We start from the raw sequence: 18,413 nt of genomic DNA, 5'->3' as shown, positions 1-18,413 counted from the left end.
ATGGAGTGTGACAATCGGCCTTCTCCACCCCAATCCGGCTGGCTGTGCGCTTCGGCAACCGCATGTGACCTGCACGGAATAGTGCAGCCCTGGGGGGTTCCCAGGTGTAGGCACGTGGGCCAGGGACCCGCTGCTTTCTGTCCTCAGCCCGAAGCCCTGCTGTGTCAGCATCTCTGGCTGTTCTTAACCTCAGCTCATTCTGTCCACTTCCCTATCCGCACCACTGCCTCCAGGCAGATCTCCCACGACTGAAACCCCAGAAGGCTCCTGAGTCACATCCCGAAACCTCTGCCGAGGAGAGATAGGCCATGTGTGGCTCACAGACAGAGGAGGAAAGTCCCAACCTCTGGCAGGGTGCCCACCACTAGTCTCAGCAGCAAGCCTTATTCCTTATTTCTAAACAGACATATCAACTGCCCACCAAATTCTAGGCTCACATTCCCATGATGGTAGTTATGTTACAGTGCGTTGTTAATAAGGCATCTAGTAATCAATGCCATATGTGAGTTCTGGAGTGGGAGCTGCCAGTTATGCAGAGGGGCTAGGAAGGTGTGATGAGCACGCTTGTTAGCTGAGACCCAAAGGTAGTAAACAAGGTGCAGGGGTGCAGGCTGAATGAAGAGTGGGTGCAGCACCTGGTGGCCTGTGCGAGGGGCAGCAGGGGTCAGAGTGGCACTGTGGGGGTGACCAGGCAGATAACATGCTCCCAGGACTCACGCACCCTGCCTTCCTCCTTGGGCAGCTGCCCCTTAGCTGGCAGAGACACAGAGGTGTTCTGGATTGTGGCCAAGCTGAGAGGTTGTCCCAGGGAAAGATGGACACCTCAGCCAGACTTGGCCTTGGTGACGTCAAAGTGGACAACAGACATGCAGAGGCAGGCTGACATATTAAGCTCGCCCATGGGTGCATTCAGGGAACCGGCAGGACGGGCAGGCAGGCAGTGTGCCCTGTTCTGTGCTCAGGGCTCTCCTGTCTCAGTCATCCGAGGAGGCAAGAGCTGTCATCCTTCCTCAGGTGGCTGAGAGACACAGCCCCGCAGTGACTGTCCAGACTCCCATCGCCACATGTCGGGATGCCAAGACTTGGCCCACATCTGCCAGAAGTTGGGAGCGGTGCTCCTCCCCACCCTCCCACCCTGTCCTGGCCTCGGCACCCTTCCTCCAGCTGGGCTGTGCCCACCTCCCATGGCTGTACCCCCTCCAGTCCAATCCAACAGGACCCATCCAGCCCCACATCAGAGAAGAAAGGCTTCCCGAGTAGACCTGGCTGCTGTTCGGTCTCACGCGATTAGGATACTGCTGTTGTGAGGATGGCTGCCTGGGTCTGCACCAGCCTTGGGGGTGGAGAAAGGAGATTCTGTTTCTGCTCTAGCTCCCTGCATCCTACTGCCCTGAACAACAGGTGAGCAGGCTTGGAGGCCCAGCCACCAGGGTTTCTGCTCAGGGGCCTGGGGAGCTCAGACATGTCCAGGGTTTCTATCTGGGTAGAAATTGTGCCTACCCTGAATGGTTATGATGTAAAGCTAAACTTCAGACTAACTTACAACAGCTCACCTCTTCCCAGATCTGATCTCTGAAGGAACGACACCAGGTTGAGTCCATGAACCTGGGCTGAAAGGCTGGCTGCCTTGAACCTGAAGAGAGCTCTCAGGCAATCATCCACCCCTTCAGGCCTTAATGGCACCTTTGTAAAGCAGTGATGATAATTTCTATTTTGTAGGATTGTTATACAGATTAAATGAAGAAAACCTATGAAGTAGTAAGTGGCCAATAAAGGCTGGTTTATATAAACATTTACTGAGTAACTACTCTGTGCCAGGCACATGCTAGTGACCCTGTAGATACACTTCCCATCCTTAGAGGGAGCCAGTTCGGAGCAGTGGGGGGCCAGCCCTGAGAAGGGGAGTGCTGCTCGTTCCACTGCCTATGTGCATTTGTCTTTCCATTTGGTTACTTGTCCTCTTTCTTCCTTTCAGCACTGTGTGCCATGAGGAGAGGAGCCAGGCATTCTGCTTCTCTTACATCTTCTTACACAACCTGTGGCAGCATTTGGAGCACATCATCCTATGGCCAATGCGGTGGCCTCGGTAATTTAACAAGAGGCCCTCCAGGGAAGCCTGGAGAAGTGTTCTCAGGCCACCAGAGTAAACAGGAAAGATGCCCCCAACCCTGCTGTGCAGCCCACACTCGGGGAGCCCACGTCCTCAACCCCTGTGCCCAGAAGCCACAGGGTAGGTGGAAGGATGCTCAGGGAAATGGAGGCCTGCATCCCAAGAGGCTTTTAACTGATGCTGTGGGAGGTGAACACCCAGCTCCTTAGAGAGTAAGGGACACATGTGTGAGTGTCTGAATTCTCTTCTGTACACACGAGGAGGAGCTGGGCAGTCTACTGCTCTTAGCTTTGCAACCTTCACAAAGTAAATATTTGCCTTCAAAGAACAACTGTGATCATCACTGGGTAATATTCTAAAGTGCCACTTCTCTCACACACACCAGGTGCAGAAGTTGAGTCACAGAGCCGTGTGTGGTCTGCTCAGAAAATGAGGTTCATGGAGAAGCCTCATGTTGGAAACCGACGGCCACAGGTCTAGACAAAGCCTGGTGTCTTGGCTTTTAAAGGCGACTCAAAACCAAGTGTCCTAATCACTGGAGTCTCCCTGCCTTGGTTTCCCCTGATATAAAATGAGGAGCAAACTGCATGAAGTGCCAAAGGGGGATGAGGACATTTGTTCAGGGCCCTGGGGAGCTCAGGTCACAGTGGTGGTCTGGATTGTGGCCAAGCTGGTCCTGGCCAGACCCCCTGGGAGAGCAGGCATCTGCTGCATATTCCCATATTAAAAATGGATCTCTCTCTCTCCAAATCTCTTTAAGAACAAGCTAAACATTAAAAGGTCTTCTGCTGAATTTAAGAAATACCTTTTGAAATATTATCACCCATAAGGGAATCCACTGGGCAGAAACCACACAGCAAACCTAATGCTGCAGAGCTGACCCTGCCCTTCCCAGGTGCTGCGCTGCCCCCGGCTGCCACCAGCACCCCCCACATGGCTATGCTTCTTAGAGAGGCCAGCTTTCGGCAGAGAACAGAGCATCTAAACAGCCGCATCCCCAAAGTCTCTATTCTGATCAACTTCTTCATTATGCACTGGAAGTTTTAGGAACAGCCATTTTAAGCCATTATTAAGGACTAAATCTTAAAGAAAATGAACTTTGAAGGTCCTCTGAGGTGACTTTAGGGCAGTGCAGTATATTTCAATATTTTTAAGGATTAGGGCATTTCTGGGCCAGAGGTAATGCTTGTTATGCAAAATCACAGAGACTTAATTAAAATATTAAACCATAAAACATTATTTCCCACATAAGCAAAATCAGCCAAACCAATAGACTTGGCATCCCACCCGCATCCTCTGTGGTCTCAGGCCTTCCTGAGCTTCAGCTCAGCTGGATGCCAGTCCATGCATCCACGCCCTGCCCCTCCCTCTAGCCCATTCCTATGCCCTCACTGCTTTGGCTTCCCAGAGACAGGGTCTCCTCTAGGCTGACTTCCCACCTAATCAATCTCCACAGTCCTATTATTTGGAAGGAAATTGGACTCGCAGGTGCTGGCAGGCTGCATGCTGCATGGGGTCGAGCCACCAGGGTGTTCCTGGCTCTATGGGGCTGTGCACGACGGACAGGAACAGCTCTGGTGTGCCAAATCAGGTGTGAACTGACCTCTAAATTACCTTCCCAACAGCACACTCAGAAGAGGCACCTTCCTAAAGGAGCTGTCAGGGCACTGGGCAGTACCAACAGCAGTGCTTCTCCAGCCACAACAACCCATCTCTCCCAGTGCTGGCAAGTGTGTCTCCATCTGTCCAGGCGAGAAATGGGAGTGAGTGGAGTGGCTAGGGCTCTGTGCTCTGGGCTGACTGTAGAGCCCTGGATAGGGCTGCAGTGGTGTAGAAGGAGACATTAGACTCTACTAGAATGTTAAGTGTTTTATTTCTAGTTTGAAAGGGCCCCTTTGCCATTTGATAGTTGCAAAGAGAACCTCTGTTGGGTTGAACGGACTGTCCCACCACCCTGCTAGCTTTTCCTGCTGCCGGCCCCTCCTGCCCTCTGCACCAGCCAAGGCAGCGCTCTCGAGGAGACGGTATCTAGAATCTGAATCATGGTGGCTTCAAAATACACCGACTGGCATGCTGTGGGCATGCACAAATGAGCCTGCCACAAAGCAGCTGAGCTAAGGTACAGTCCAATTTCCCTCCCAACACCTTCCATGCAGCCAGACACCTTCCCGTGGCCTCCAGACAGCGTGCTCTGGCTCTCGGCCCTCCCTGCCCTCCCCTCCTATTCTCCCTGCCTTTCCCCCTGTGGTAGCTCCACTGTCTGCTGCTGGTGCCAGGATGCCTTGGGTTCACCCACCCTGGGGCCTCTGTGTGGCTCACTCCCTGACTGCACCTAGGCTTCACGTGGAGAGCACGTCCCCAGGAGGTCCACCTCACTCCCACCTCAGAGCTTTCTCCCTGCTTGCCCTGCTCAGTCATTTCTTCACAGCATTGGATTTATCTGAAATTATACTTGTATCTGTGTTATGGCTTCTCCCTCCACATTGGAATCCATACTACAGGAAGCAGGGGCATTTTCTGTGCTCATGCACAGGACCACTGCATCACATCACAGCAGTGTCTGTCACAGATGGTCAGAAAGATTTGCTGAGTAGATGAATGCCCAGGAATATCTCATTTTATTGTACTTATTTACAAATTGTAGGTGTGTGCCAACCCTGCATTGAGTATGTCTATTGGCATCATTTTTTTAACAGCATTTGCTCACTTCATGTCTCTGTCACATTTTGGTAATTCTCACAATATTTCAAACTTTTAAATTATTTTACTTATTACAGTGGTCTGTGATCTTTCATATTAATATTGCAATTGTTTTTGAACCACAGTCATATTGGACCATGCATATGAATTTGTGTGTGTTCTGACTGCCCCAGCAGCCATCTGTTCCCCCACATCTCCCTTTCCTGAGCCTCCCTATTCCCTGAGACACAACAATATTGAAATTAGGCAAATTAATAACCCTATGATGGCCTCTAAGTGTTCAAGTGGAAGGAAGAGTCACATATTTCTCACTTTAAATCAAAAGCAAGAAATGATTAAGCTTAGTGAGGAAGGCATGTCAGAAGCTGAGATAGGCCAACAGGCCTCTTGTGCCAAACAGCTAACTGGTGAATGCAAAGGGAAAGTTCTGGAAGGAATTAAAAGTGCTACTCTGGTGACCACAAGAATGACAAGAGAGCCAAACAGCCTTGCTGATGAAATGCAGGAAGTTTTAGTGGTCAGATGGAAGTTCAAACCAGCCAAAACATTCTCTTAAGCCAAAGCCCAATCCAGGGTAGGTCCTACCTCTCCTCAGTTCTGTGAAGCTTGAGAGAGGGGAGGAAGCTGCAGAAGAAAAGTTGGAAGCAAGCAGAGGTTCGTTCATAAAGTTTAAGGACAGAAGCCATCTCAATAACATCAAAATGCAGGCCAGGCAGCAAATGATGGAGAAGCTGCAAGTCACCCAGATAATCTAGTTAAGATAACTAACAAGGATGACTACACTGAACAGCAGATTTTCAGTGCAAATGAAACAGCCTTTTATTGAGAGAAGATGCCATCTAGGACCTTCACAGCTACAGAGAAGTCAATGCCTGGCTTCAAAGCTTCAAAGGACAGGCTGACAGTCTTATTAAGGGCTAATGCAGCTGGTGACTTTAAGGAGAAACCAATACTCATTTACAATTCCAAAAAAATCCTAGGGCCCTTAAGAATTTGTTTAAATCTGCTCTGCCTATGCTCTATAAATGGAACAATACAGCCTAGATGACAGCACATCTGTTTACAACATGGTTTACTGAATATTTTAAGCCCACTGTTGAGACCTATTGCTCAGGAAAAAAATAATTCCTTTCAAACTATTACTGCTCACTGACAATGCACATGGTCAGCCAGGACTCTGATGGAGATCTATGAGATTAATGCTGTTCTCATATCTGCTAATGCAACCACCATTCTACAGTCCATGGAACAAAGAGCCATTTTAACTTCAAGTCTAATTATTTAAGAAATATATTTTGTAAGGCTATTGCTGCCATACAGTGATTCCTCTGGTGGCTCTGGGCAAAGTCAGTTGAAGCCCTTCTGTAAAGGAGTCACCATTCTAGAGCCATTAAGAACATTCCTGATGCACGGGCAGAGGTCACAGTGTCAGCATTAACAGGAGTTTGGAAGAAGCTGGTTCCAGCCCTCAGGGATGACTTTGAGGGGCTTGTGGTTTCAGTGGAGGAAGTCACTGCAGATGTGGTGGACACAGCAAGAGAACTAGACTTAGAAGTGGAGCCTGAAGATGGGACTGAATGGCTGCATCTCAGGATCAAACTAGAACAGATGAGGAGTTGTTTCCTATGGGTGAGCAAAGAAAGTGGTTTCTTGAGATGGAATCTACTCCTGATGGATATGCTGTGAAAGTTGTTGAAATGGCAGCAAAGGATTTAGAATATGCCATAAACTTAGTTGATAAAGCAGGGACAGGGTTCTTCCAATTTTGAAAGAAGTTCTATTGTGAGCAAAATGCTATCAAACATCATCACATGCTGCAGAGAAATCATTTGTGAAAGGAAGAGTCAATTAATGTGGCAAAGGTCACTGTTGTCTTTCAGTAGTTGCCACAAGAAAGGGGAACCCTCCTACACTGCTGGTGGGAATGTAAATTAGTTCAACCATTGTGGAAAGCAATATGGAGGTTCCTCAAAATAGACATACCATTTGACCCAGGAATTCCAGTTCTAGGAATTTACCCTAAGAATGCAGCAGCCCAATTTAAAAAAGACAGATGCACCCCTATGTTTATCACAGCACTATTTACAATAGCCAAGAAATGGAAGCAACCTAAGTGTCCATCAGTAGATGAATGGATAAAGAAGATGTGGTACATATACACAATGGAATAGTATTCAGCCATAAGAAGAAAACAAATCCTACCATTTGCAACAACATGGATGGAGCTAGAGGGTATTTTGCTCAGTGAAATAAGCCAAGTGGAGAAAGACAAATACCAAATGATTTCACTCATATGTGGAGTATAAGAACAAAGAAAAACTGAAGGAACAAAACAGCAGCAGAATCACAGAACCCAAGAATGGACTAACAGTTACTAAAGGGAAAGGGACTGGGGAGAATGGGAGGGAAGGGAGGAATAAGGGCGGGGAAGAAGAAAGGGGGCCTTAACAATTAGCATGTATAATGTGGGGGGGGGCAAGGGGGCGGGCTGTGCGACACAGAGAAGACAAGTAGTGAGTCTACAGCATCTTACTATGCTGCTGGACAGTGACTGTAATGGGGTTTGTGGGGGGATTTGGTGAAGGGGGACCCTAGTAAACATAATGTTCTTCATGTAATTGTAGATTAATGATAACAAAATTTTAAAAAAAAGAAGTTGCCACAGCCACCCTGACCTTCAGCAATCACCACTCTATCAGTCAGCAACCACCCACATCAAGGTAAGACCCTCTACCAGCAAAAAGATTGACTTGATGAAAGCTCAGATGATGGGCAGCATTTATTAGCATTCAAATATTTTAAAATTAAGGTATGCACATTGTTTTTTCAGACATAATGCTACTGAAACACTTAGTAAACTATAGTATAAACATGACTTTTATATGCACTGGGAACCAAACTTTGACTCCCTTTACTGTGATAATCACCTTACTGTGGTGGTCTGGAACCAAACCCAGCATACCTGTAAGGTATGCCCGTATGTTAAGAACAGAATGACATTGCAGCCAGCTGGGCCAGGAGCCAGCCCCACCCACCAGCAAGCCTGCAGCAGTTATGGCCCACTCACAACAGGAAGGCGCACACAGCCCACACAAGGGTCACCCCTGGAGCACCTTGCTCTCATGACCTGGGGAGGGGGGGTGGTTGTGCTTCTGGGCCCCACAGGATGCCTTTTACATAAGGCCCCTACCTTCAAGACCAGAAGATGTAGCTGACTGTCTAACACATATGAACACAGCTAGTCAGATAAAACGCAGAGATAGAGGCATATGTTCCAAAAGAAAGAACAAGATGCAACCTCAGTTAAAGAATTAAGTGAAAAAGAGATAAGCAATCTACCTGATCAAGAGTTCAAAGTAATGGTCATAAAAATACTTACCAGACTTAAGAGAAGAGTGGATGAACTCAGAGGAAACTTCAACAAAAATAGAAAATATAAAAGGAAACAATCAGAGAAGAATAGAAAACATGAAATGAAAAATACACTTTAGGAGATCAACAGCAGATTAGAGGATGCAGAAAATGGATCAGTGATTTGGAAGACAGGGTAGTAGAAATCTTAACAGCAAAAACAAAAGTTTTAAAAATGAGGATAGGTTAAGGGACCACTAGGACAACATCAAATGTCCAAATCTTTGCATTATAGGAATCCCAGAAGAAGTAGAGAGAAAGATGCAGGCAACTTACTTGAATAAATAATAGCTGAAAACTTCCCTAACCAAGGGTGGGAAACAACTATCCAGGTCCAGGTAGCCAGAGAGCTCCAAAGAGGTCCACACCAAGACACATAATAATTAAAATGTTAAAAATAAAAAATAAAAAATGAATCTCGAAAGCAGGAAGAGAAAAGCAATAAGTTATATACAAGGAAACACCCATAAGGCTATAAGATGATTTTGCAGCAGAAACTTTACAGGTCAGAAGGAAGTGGAATGATATAGTCAAAATGCTGAAAGGAAAAATATCTACCAACCAAAAATACTCTACCCAGCAAGGTTACCATTCATAATTAAAGGAGAGATGAAGAATTTCTCAGATCAACAGCAGTTAAAGAGTTCATCACCACTAAACTGGCCTCATAAGAAATGTTAAAGGGGCTTATTTAAGTGGAAAAGAAAAGGCCAGAACAAGGGCAAGGAAATGATGAAAGGAAATATTTCTCTGGTAAAAGCAAACATAGCAAAGGTGTATGTAGGTCAACCACCTGTAAATCCAGGATGAAGGTTAAAGACAAAAGTAGTAAAATCAACCACATATACATTAATTAGTTAAGGGATATACAAAATAAAAGGATGTAAAATACAACATCAAACACATAAAACATGGGTGGATAGAGTAAAATGTGGTGCGTCTAAGACTGTATTTAAACGTAAGCAACCATCAACTTAAAGTAGACTGCTATACATATAGAGTGTTATATATAACCTCAGGATAACCACAAATCAAAAACCTATAATAGATACACAAAAAAGTAGAAAGGAATCCAATCACAACACTAAAAAAGTCTTCAAATCACAAAGAGAGCAAGAGAAGAAAGGAAGAGTTAAGAACTATAAAAACAAACAGAAAACAAGTAACAAAAATGGCAATAACTACACACCTGTGAATAATTACTTTAAACGGAAATAGAGTAAATGCTCCAATCAAAAGAGACAGGGTGGCAGAATGGATAAACAAAACAATATCCATCTATATGCTGCTTACAAAAAACTCACTTCAGACCTAAAGACACACACAGACTGAAAGTGAGGGGATAGAAAAAGATATTCCACGCAAGTGGAAGCAAAAAAAAGAAGCAATACTTAGATAAAATAGACTTCAAAACAAAGACTATAATGAAAAACAAATTAGAGCATTATATAATAAAGGGTTCAATCCAGCATGCAGATATAACAATTATATGCACCCAACAGAGCATGTAAATACACAGAGCAAATATTAAGAGACATAAAAGGAAATTGACTGTAATATAATAACAATAGGGGACTTTACACCCCACTTACATCAATAGATAGATCACTAGACATTAAATCAATAAGGAAATAATGTCTTTGAATAACACATTAGACCAAATGGACTTACCAGATATATACAGAACATTCCATCCCAAACCAGCAGAATACACATTCTTTTCAAGTGAACATGGAACATTCTCCAGGATAGTTTGTTCACATGGTAAGCCACAAAACAAGTCTCAATAAGTTTAAGACTGAAATCACACCAAGCATTTTTTCCAACCACAGTGGTATGAAATTGGAAATCAACTACAGGAAAAAAATGGAAAATCACAAACACGTGGAGGCTAAACAACATGCTACTAAACAACCAGTGGGTAAAGGAAGAAATCAAAGAGAAAATCAAAAAATACCTTTAGACAAATGAAAATGGAAACACAGTGTTTCAAAATCTTTGGGACACAGCAAAAGCAGTTCTAAGAGAGAAGCTTAAGTGTTACAGGCCTACCTCAAAAAACAAGAAAAATCTCAAAGAATCTAACCTCCACTTAAAGGAACTAGAAAAAGAAGACTAAAGTCCAAAGTTAGTAGCAGGAAGGACATAAAGATCAGAGTGGAAATAAGTGAAACAGAGACTAAGCAAACAATAGAAAAGATCACTGTAAAAAGATGGTGCTTTGAAAAGACAAGCAAGATATGTTAAAACTTTAACCAGCTTCATCCAGGAAAAGAAGGCACTCAGTTGAAATTAAAAATGAAAGACAGGTTACAACCAATATCACAGAAATACAAAGGATTATCAAGATCACTATGAATAATTGTGCCAGCAAATTGGATGACCCAGGTGAAACGGATAAATCACAAATAATGCTGCAATGAATATAGGGGTGCATATATTTTTTTTAATTAGTGTTATTATTTTCTCTGGGCAAATACCTCTCTAAGGTGGAATTGCTAGGTCATATGGTAGTTCCGTTTTAAATTTTCTTAGGCACCTTCATACTGTTTTGAGAGAGAAGATTTGGTAATGGTGTGACAGCTGTCCAAACTGTGACCTCTCATTTCTCATTTGCAGTCTAGTTTGTTCATCTTCTTTCATATCCTGAGAAAGTGTTTGATACCAGGGTTAACATGATGCTGGCAGAGTGACCTCCCTACTACTTTCAGGAGACAAATACCTTGTTTCAGTACTGAGCCTACCTTTTAGTTGCTCGTGTATAGCTGTTGAATAGTATCATTTAGCAGTAGAGATACTAAAGGGCTGCAGAAATGCCACAGCTGAGCTCGGCTTGCAGGCACCCTGGGCCTCACTGCTATTAGTAAAGGCAGGACGACTGTGACTGCACTGCTCTGCTTGCTGAATTCACTGGGACTCACAAGCCACTGCACCTTCCTGCAGTGCTTAGTGCACAATGGCTTGTGAAGGGACTTGATATGATGTGGGCCTGCTGGGGGGCACAGCTGTGGCTGTCGGTGCAAATGCATCTCCCTATGCAAGTCTCCTTACCACCATCCATTCCCACAGTGATCTGATTTGTCAGAAGTAGAAAACAAAGGCCTCCTGGCTAGTTGTGCGTGCAGCTGTGAACACAGACCTCTGGGCATTTCTGGAAGGTGTGGAGGCAGGAGGTCAGCTTTGGTCTGCTCTACCTTGTAGCCAGTGTGTTTAACATCCTTGGGCACCTAGCCTTTAAGAATGACACATCACTGTACCTGGAAAGGGTGGCTTTGCCAGCTGGAATCTGTTTGCTTGTTGGCTTAGAGTACTTTGCTGTTTGGGCCACCCCTGACCCCCATGGTGTGAGTAGAAGGGGTGATGGGTTTCCTTTCATTGACAAGAAGGATCCCATGCATTCCATCAGTGGGAATTTTCATTGAGTGCCGACTATGTGCTAGTGGGGACGGAGGACACCTGTAGTTACTGGAGTCTCTTATATGCCATCTAATGGAGGTCCACCCTGCTTCCAGGACCCAGGACAAAACTTTCTTCTGAGCTCTGACTGTGGAAGGTGACCCCCTTTGGGCAATGCTTTGTGACTATCTCAGGACAAAGGATGACAAAAAGTTAAATACAGTGCAGTCTCACCTGTTTATACTAAAAGAGGCCAAGGGGTTTGTCAGGGCGCCTAAACCCCAAAGCCACCTGAAAACTTCTCTCTGTTACTAGAGGGTACAAGACTGAACCTACCAAAGCTATATAGTCAACTATGTTTGTGTTACATACAAATCAGCTGTATTTTCCTTATTACCAAACCTTTCTGGGGATGGCTCACAAAGAACAAAACGTCATTGTTCCCCTGCAGTGCTTGCCTCTGATGAGGACAGGAGGCCAGTAAGCAGTGTGGCATCTGGGTTGACAGGCCCCTGGGGACTGATACACATGAAGGGGAAGTCTGCCCCCTCTACCCTCCCATTTACCTGGTGGTTGTCATAGCACCTTCTCCACCGGTCCTTACAGGGCAGGGGTGCAGCCAGAGGCAGGCACTGAGTCCTAGGTTCATGCTCCGAAGAGCACATTTCCTAGCACAAGGGCCCGGCATTCTAGGTGCTCCAGGTCTGTTAGCTGTCATTGGTGCCATAATCATTATTTGTGAGTCATAGAACCTTTCTAAGCCCTATTTCTTATTTGAGAATAGGGAAGACCTGCATGAAAATGCTTTGTAAAGTGGTATAGGAATATAGGGCAGAGGTTAAATGACAGGACATCTATTTTTTCTCTTTTGCTTCATTTTTCAGGAAAACGAAAAACAGATTGAATGAAAGTCCAGCCTGCTATATGAGAATTCACTCAGGCCAGCATCCCAGGCTGTGATGGGAGTGATGGGCAGCAATGGGCAGTGAAGGGCCTCAGTGGGTGGCAGTCTCAGATGCAGGGACTGGGGCCTTTGTTTCTTAATTGACCTAATGTGCTAAATGAGCTTAATGTGAGTTAATTAACGATTTACTGGTGTGTGCAATTACCTAGGCAGAGGTTAAGACAGCATCAAAGCAAGGAGCAGGTGTCCTCTAGGCTAACTGAGGAAAGCTGCTAAGAGGCAAGGGCAGGACACCAGCAGAGGGGCCCAACCAGGCGACCACTAGGCCAGCCTCAAGAACACCAACCTGTTTATAGTTTCCATGCTTTAATTTCAGATTGACTTGAGTCTTTGAAGTTGAGTTCCTGGACATTTCCTTGAGAAGGAATTCCTTTTTTGGAAACCACAAAACTCACTCACCTGGACCCAGAAAGGAGACTCAGGTGACCTGGCTTCTATCTGTGGTCCACTGGGACCAAGGCACTTTGACGAGATGTTTCCAGTTGAAAGGTTAGTCTGGCTTGCCCGTGTGAGTGGGAGAGACCGGGCTCTGTCACTTCCCCAAGCAAACACTGGGCTTCTGCCAGTGACAGGGCATGCTAGGGATGGGGACACAGGGACACTTCAGAAAGAAGGGTGAGCCCCAGACCCTTCTGACCTTCACAAAGATCTATCTTCAACAAAATGAAAATTCTGTTTACTTTTAGAAGCTGGGTAGTGGCCAGACAGAAAATCAAACATTTCAGGAAAATTTTATTTACTTTTCCTCCCAAAGACATGTGTTTCCAGGATTACCCTCCCAATGCGCTGTCACAATTCATACTCCACACCATGCAGGCTGGCTCAGCCCCAAGTTCCCAGGCCTCCTCCTCAGCAGTGAAGGGTACACACCGGCAACCATCCACCCAAACGCTGATTCCCAATCTTGATGAGTAACTCTTTTTGGTGAACTCAGTCAAAACGTAACTTTAAAGGCTTTCTGTGGCTTAGAGATCTCAGAGTAAGTACCAAAGCCATATACATATTCTCTTAGTATATGAACTGACTCCCTTTCTCCTTTAATTTATTATGGCTTTTCACCTCATTAATACTTTGAATTAGCTTCAGTTTTATCATTGGTCAGAGAGTGTCTCACAAATGCACCTTCAGAATCACAGAGCAAGGCTAGTTGGAGAGGCCTGGCTTTCACTTGCCCCATCTCCCCACTCCTCATTCCTGTCACATCCCTGTGTCCCGACCATCCTCCAGTTCCCCTGGTGGACGGGGCTTCTGCCCTGCTAAGGTATCCCCTGCCCCAACCCTCCTGGGCCCTCGCCTGCTGCCCTCTCTGTCCTAACACTTCAGCCTCCGCCACACAGGGGCGACTGCTGCAGGATTTTGGGACTCCCAGCAGGCGTGAGAGGAGGGACACGGACTGTCCTGTGGCCTGTCAGACCCTCTTGGCAGGAAAGGAAAGTCTCAGTCATCAGAAATACATAACCCCCTCCTCCCATCGCCTCCCCAGTCCCCAAAGACAGGGGTGATGACATCAGGTATCAGACTTGATTCAAAACTGCACCTGAAATGTCTCCACAGGTGTCCACAACACTGAGGGCACCTGGGGGTGGGACGCGCATGCAGAGTCCAGCTAAAGTAAAGTCCCAGCTGCTGCCTGCCCTCCCCATGAGCCTGGCTCAGGCGCAAACCTGAGACACGTCTCACGCTTCCAGGAGACACCGGTTGTCTTAGTAGCCAAGATACTCAAGCTCGCTAAGGGTGCACACAGTTTGCCTCACTAAACCAAACGAGCGACCAATAGCAAAATCGGGTTTCCGATGTTTTCCTGAAAACAAAGGGGCAATCTCATGTCTGAGAATAGTAGCGCGGACGCACAGTAATGGGGGAAGCTTGTTCAAACGCAACCCAAAAATGACACGCATTTCAAAAATGCACTCAGGCTGTTTCATCAGCTGACACCTCTGTCTCGTCCACAGCGAAGCGTCTGGAAGGCTCAAAGGGAAGCACCGGGGCTTACCTGGCCGTGTTGGAGACCGGCGTCTACTCCGAGAAGATGGTCAGGGAGGACAGCCGGCTGGACCCCGCCTGGGCCCGCAGGTCTCGTAGATGGCCGCCCGGCAGGGCTCTCGGAAACAGGTGCTCCGGGCGCTGAAGGCCTGCGGGACTGCCTGCCGCGAGGCGCCTCTCCGCGGTCAGCTCGGCTTCGCTTCTCTTCCGAAGGGCTTCCCGGGACGCTCCCCGACCGCTCGCGTCCGGGGCGCACGCCGGGAAGCTCGGGCCTCGCCAGGGGCTTTCCCTCGCGGCGGGCTCGTCGGCGCCGCCTAGAGGCCGCTCCCCGGCGGCGACGCGGGCGCCCGCTCGGCCCGGGCCGTCCGCAGCCCGTCGGCGCGCACAGTTGGCTCCGGACTTCCTGCCCCGCAAAAACACCAGCTGGGATTTGTAAACTCATTGATTTTTTTTTTCCGGAGGAGGAGGAGGAGGAGGAGGAGGAGGAGGAGGAGTCTTGTCCTTATCAGAACAGCCAGAGCCTTTAGGCTCTGGAGTGCTAAATTAGCATTAAAATACCGTTAATCAAGATACGTTCACCCGAAGACCCCCCACCGAGATGGCCGCAGGCAGGGGCGCTGTTGCCTCCTTTCAGCCGTGAGACACCTCTTCAGGCTCGGGCACGTTCCTGTCTTCGCCTCCGCCGCCCCCCACGTCTACTACAGGCTTTGAGTCACCAGGACTGCTCTTTGTCTCCTCTCCCCTGGCACCCCCACCATCCGCACACAACCCGTACAGCTCTCGATAACCATATACACCCCGTGTAACTCCGCATAAACGTACAGACCCATGTAACTCCAGGCGATTACCTCATGTAAGTGGATAATCAGAAAGACATTAGAAACACAAACATTTTGAAAGGACATTGCTTTCAGTATTGGTCAATTCTCTCGCAAAAGTTGAGTAATTAGGAAAAACCCCTAATCTTTAAAGGAATGTAATTTCTCCTACCCTTCTTCCCCAGCCCCACCTACACACACAGGAACAGAACAGCTCCTCTACGTTAGATTTCTATTCTCTCCTTTTCCATCTTGTCCCTTCTGCCCTAGGTACGTGCAATTTAATTCACACATGAGAAAGTAAAGAGCTTAAGGAAAAAAGAGAGACAAAATGTGTGGTCCTGGGCAAGAATCCTGGATTAAAGACACATTCTGCTTCTTACGAAGTTGACCAGAACCACATTTACTCAATTTCCTTGACCAATATGGACGTTTAATCAGATAATGCAGGTTCTCAGTGTTCACGTTTGCTTGTTTATACTGCCCATGCTGAATTTAACAGAGGGTTTGTGATAAAATTACTAAAATTATTATTAGGAACCTAGGGAATCAAATGGCAGTAAGTATTCTGGGCTAATCTTTACTATTAAATATGATTTTGGCTCTTTGACATGTGCATTTTGATGTGTAAAACAGAGATTATTTTAGGTGTAATTTTTTCTTTCTACTGGAAATTAAATGGTGATATTAAAGAGAGATGCTGCTTACATTGCCAAAAGATAGGAGAAAAGGAGAAAAAATGAGCCATTTTTCTCCAAAAACATGCCACTAAGAAAAGATGGAGTTATCCCTCAATGTTCGATTGCCACATGCAAATAAATGAGTGAACAAATTAATTCAGTTCATTGAGAGAAAGAACTAAATGAGAGAGATTGTTGTTTATCTTCTTTATTCATGCCTCGGGAACCCTGAAGATAACATGGTTTTCTGCTTTGCACATTTCCTTAAAAGGCTGAGGCATAAGTGGCCAAAGATCGCATTTTTGATACAAACATGAATCAAGATTGGGGATCACGGTTGGGCGCATGGGGCCTCTCAGGGTTTTGGAGAATGGAAGGTAATTTAGAACCCATGCCTGATGACATGGCTGACCCATGACCTGCCTGTCCCCCTCTTCCTCCAGTGTGCCCAGCGGGGCTGGAGCATACGGGGGAGGTACCCCTGGTTCTCAGTTCCAAGGAGCCGCAGCTCTGCACATGATCATAGAGATTCAGAAGGTCTCCCACGTCAGCAGAAAACATGCCCAGACTGTAGCACATCAGAATTATCTCAGTAAGTAAAGCAGAACCATATTCTGGTCATCATTATTTAAAAATTTGTGTCCTAACTATTAATCTCATGCTGGGCGAGCATGAAGAAAACTCTTTATACCTACTCATCTCATTAAAATAGGGTTCTTCTCTACTAACGTATTCACAGATCATTTATTCATTCAGCAGATGCGCATGGAATACCTCTTGGAGTCAGGCACTATTCTGGTGTTAAGAAAGACCATTCAGATCTCTGGTCCTTAAACTGCCTATTCTTTGTTTGTGTTAGAGGATGCAGACAGTAGTCAGGTTGTCAAACAACTACGAAATGCGCTTTGTGGATGTGATAAGCAGGCACAGGAGAGAAGGTGCCTCGGTTCTGTGTGTGAGGATTATTACCACCCACTGGTAAACAGATCCTGGAAAAGTGGCATCAGGCCAATACAGTGCACAAGGCGGAGGCTCCTTTCCAGTAGGTGGTCCCAGCATTTTACCTGTCTCTGCCTAGCAGGTCGGCACAATAAGCAGACTTCTGGTCACCTGCAAACAAAGTTTATCTGAGTTCCTTCCATGAAATTACGTTTCTTAAATCACAGGAAGTGCATGACTATTGCAGGACATGTTTATGCCCATGGTGGGTGCTCAGTAACACTCACTACATTATTCAGAATCAAGGACCACAGCCCTGTCTATGGCATGGAGTCTGTCTCAGAACCGGAGCAGAACTCGAATTGCTCTCCCACGTGGGGAGAGGACGGCAGGCTCAGCAGGCGGGGCCTGGCTCCACTCTTCCCCCTTCTCTGGATGCTGAGCCATGCTCTCTGGAGTCAGTGCCCCAGGGGTCCTGCCCACCTTAGAGATGGGCAGGCTGGCTGATGAAGTTTCACTTGACTTCTTGCTGGCCATGCATCACCATTCCACATACAGCAAACACAGGAACATAAAGATTTGTGGCCGAAACTCTTCCAGTGTCTTCCTAAAAGCACAAATCCTGCAGAGGACCTTGGTTTGCAAACAGAAGCTCAAAATATCAGGACAGAGTTACGTGGTAGCAGGAGACAAGCAAGTAGTTGGCATTGAGGATAAAGGTGCGTGAGGGCAGTACTGTGGCTGAGAGAGTGGTCAGGATTGGTCCTTCTGAGACAGAGGGAGTCCTGCAGAGCAAGGGAGAAAGGTGTTCCATGTAGAACAAAGAACACATGCAAAGGCCCTGAGGAAAAAGAACCAGACAGCTGGGGAAACCTAGAGAAACTGCATGGCCAAAGGCAGGGAGCTGGTCTAGGAGGGCAGAGCCAGGCAGGGAAGGTGTGGGTAAAATTGCAATATTTCCAGAATCTCACCTGGCCTTAGTGTGTATCAGTAGGTGTTTCCAAGGGGTAGAGAGAAGTAGTCCATCTCTATACCAATAGGTAATCACAAAGGGGGTGGAGGGAGTGAGGGCCTTTCTGGACTGGAGGGGTTTGGTGGGGTCCTGTTGCAGCTGAGTCACAAGAGGTACAGGTGAGCAGGAGTAGACAACTGCTTGTAAGCAGTAAACAGGTTTCTCCCACTTTATTTCTCCCTTTGACTGTTTCTCCCACTTTATTTCTCCCTTTGACTGATTTTGGCTTCAAAGCTTATTTGCCCCAGGCTGGAAACATATTTCCCGCCCCCCCCCTGGAGTTACAGAAGGGCAGTGGAGACCATGGGCCACATAAAAGGATTTGGATCATGATTTAAATATGATGGAAACTTATTTTAGGACAGGAACAAGCCTCTATCCCTAGCAAAGTGAGGAAGGA

At 46.5% G+C, this 18,413-nt stretch overlaps 1 protein-coding gene across 1 annotated transcript in view; it reads right to left on the bottom strand.

Annotated features, from left to right (window-relative positions):
- Window positions 1-14,985, bottom strand: part of EDAR (ectodysplasin A receptor) — a 101,035-nt gene extending 86,050 nt beyond the window's left edge. Inside the window, exon 1 of the mRNA XM_037015587.2 lies at window positions 14,575-14,985. The gene's annotated coding sequence lies outside the window, so the exon portion shown is untranslated. The remainder of the gene's footprint in view (window positions 1-14,574) is intronic.
- Between the last annotated feature and the right edge of the window lie 3,428 nt (window positions 14,986-18,413).

This window comes from Manis javanica, chromosome 1, assembly GCF_040802235.1.
Source record: "Manis javanica isolate MJ-LG chromosome 1, MJ_LKY, whole genome shotgun sequence".
NCBI classification, from domain to species: Eukaryota; Metazoa; Chordata; class Mammalia; order Pholidota; family Manidae; genus Manis; species Manis javanica.
This window is presented reverse-complemented; position numbering and strand designations above follow the sequence as displayed.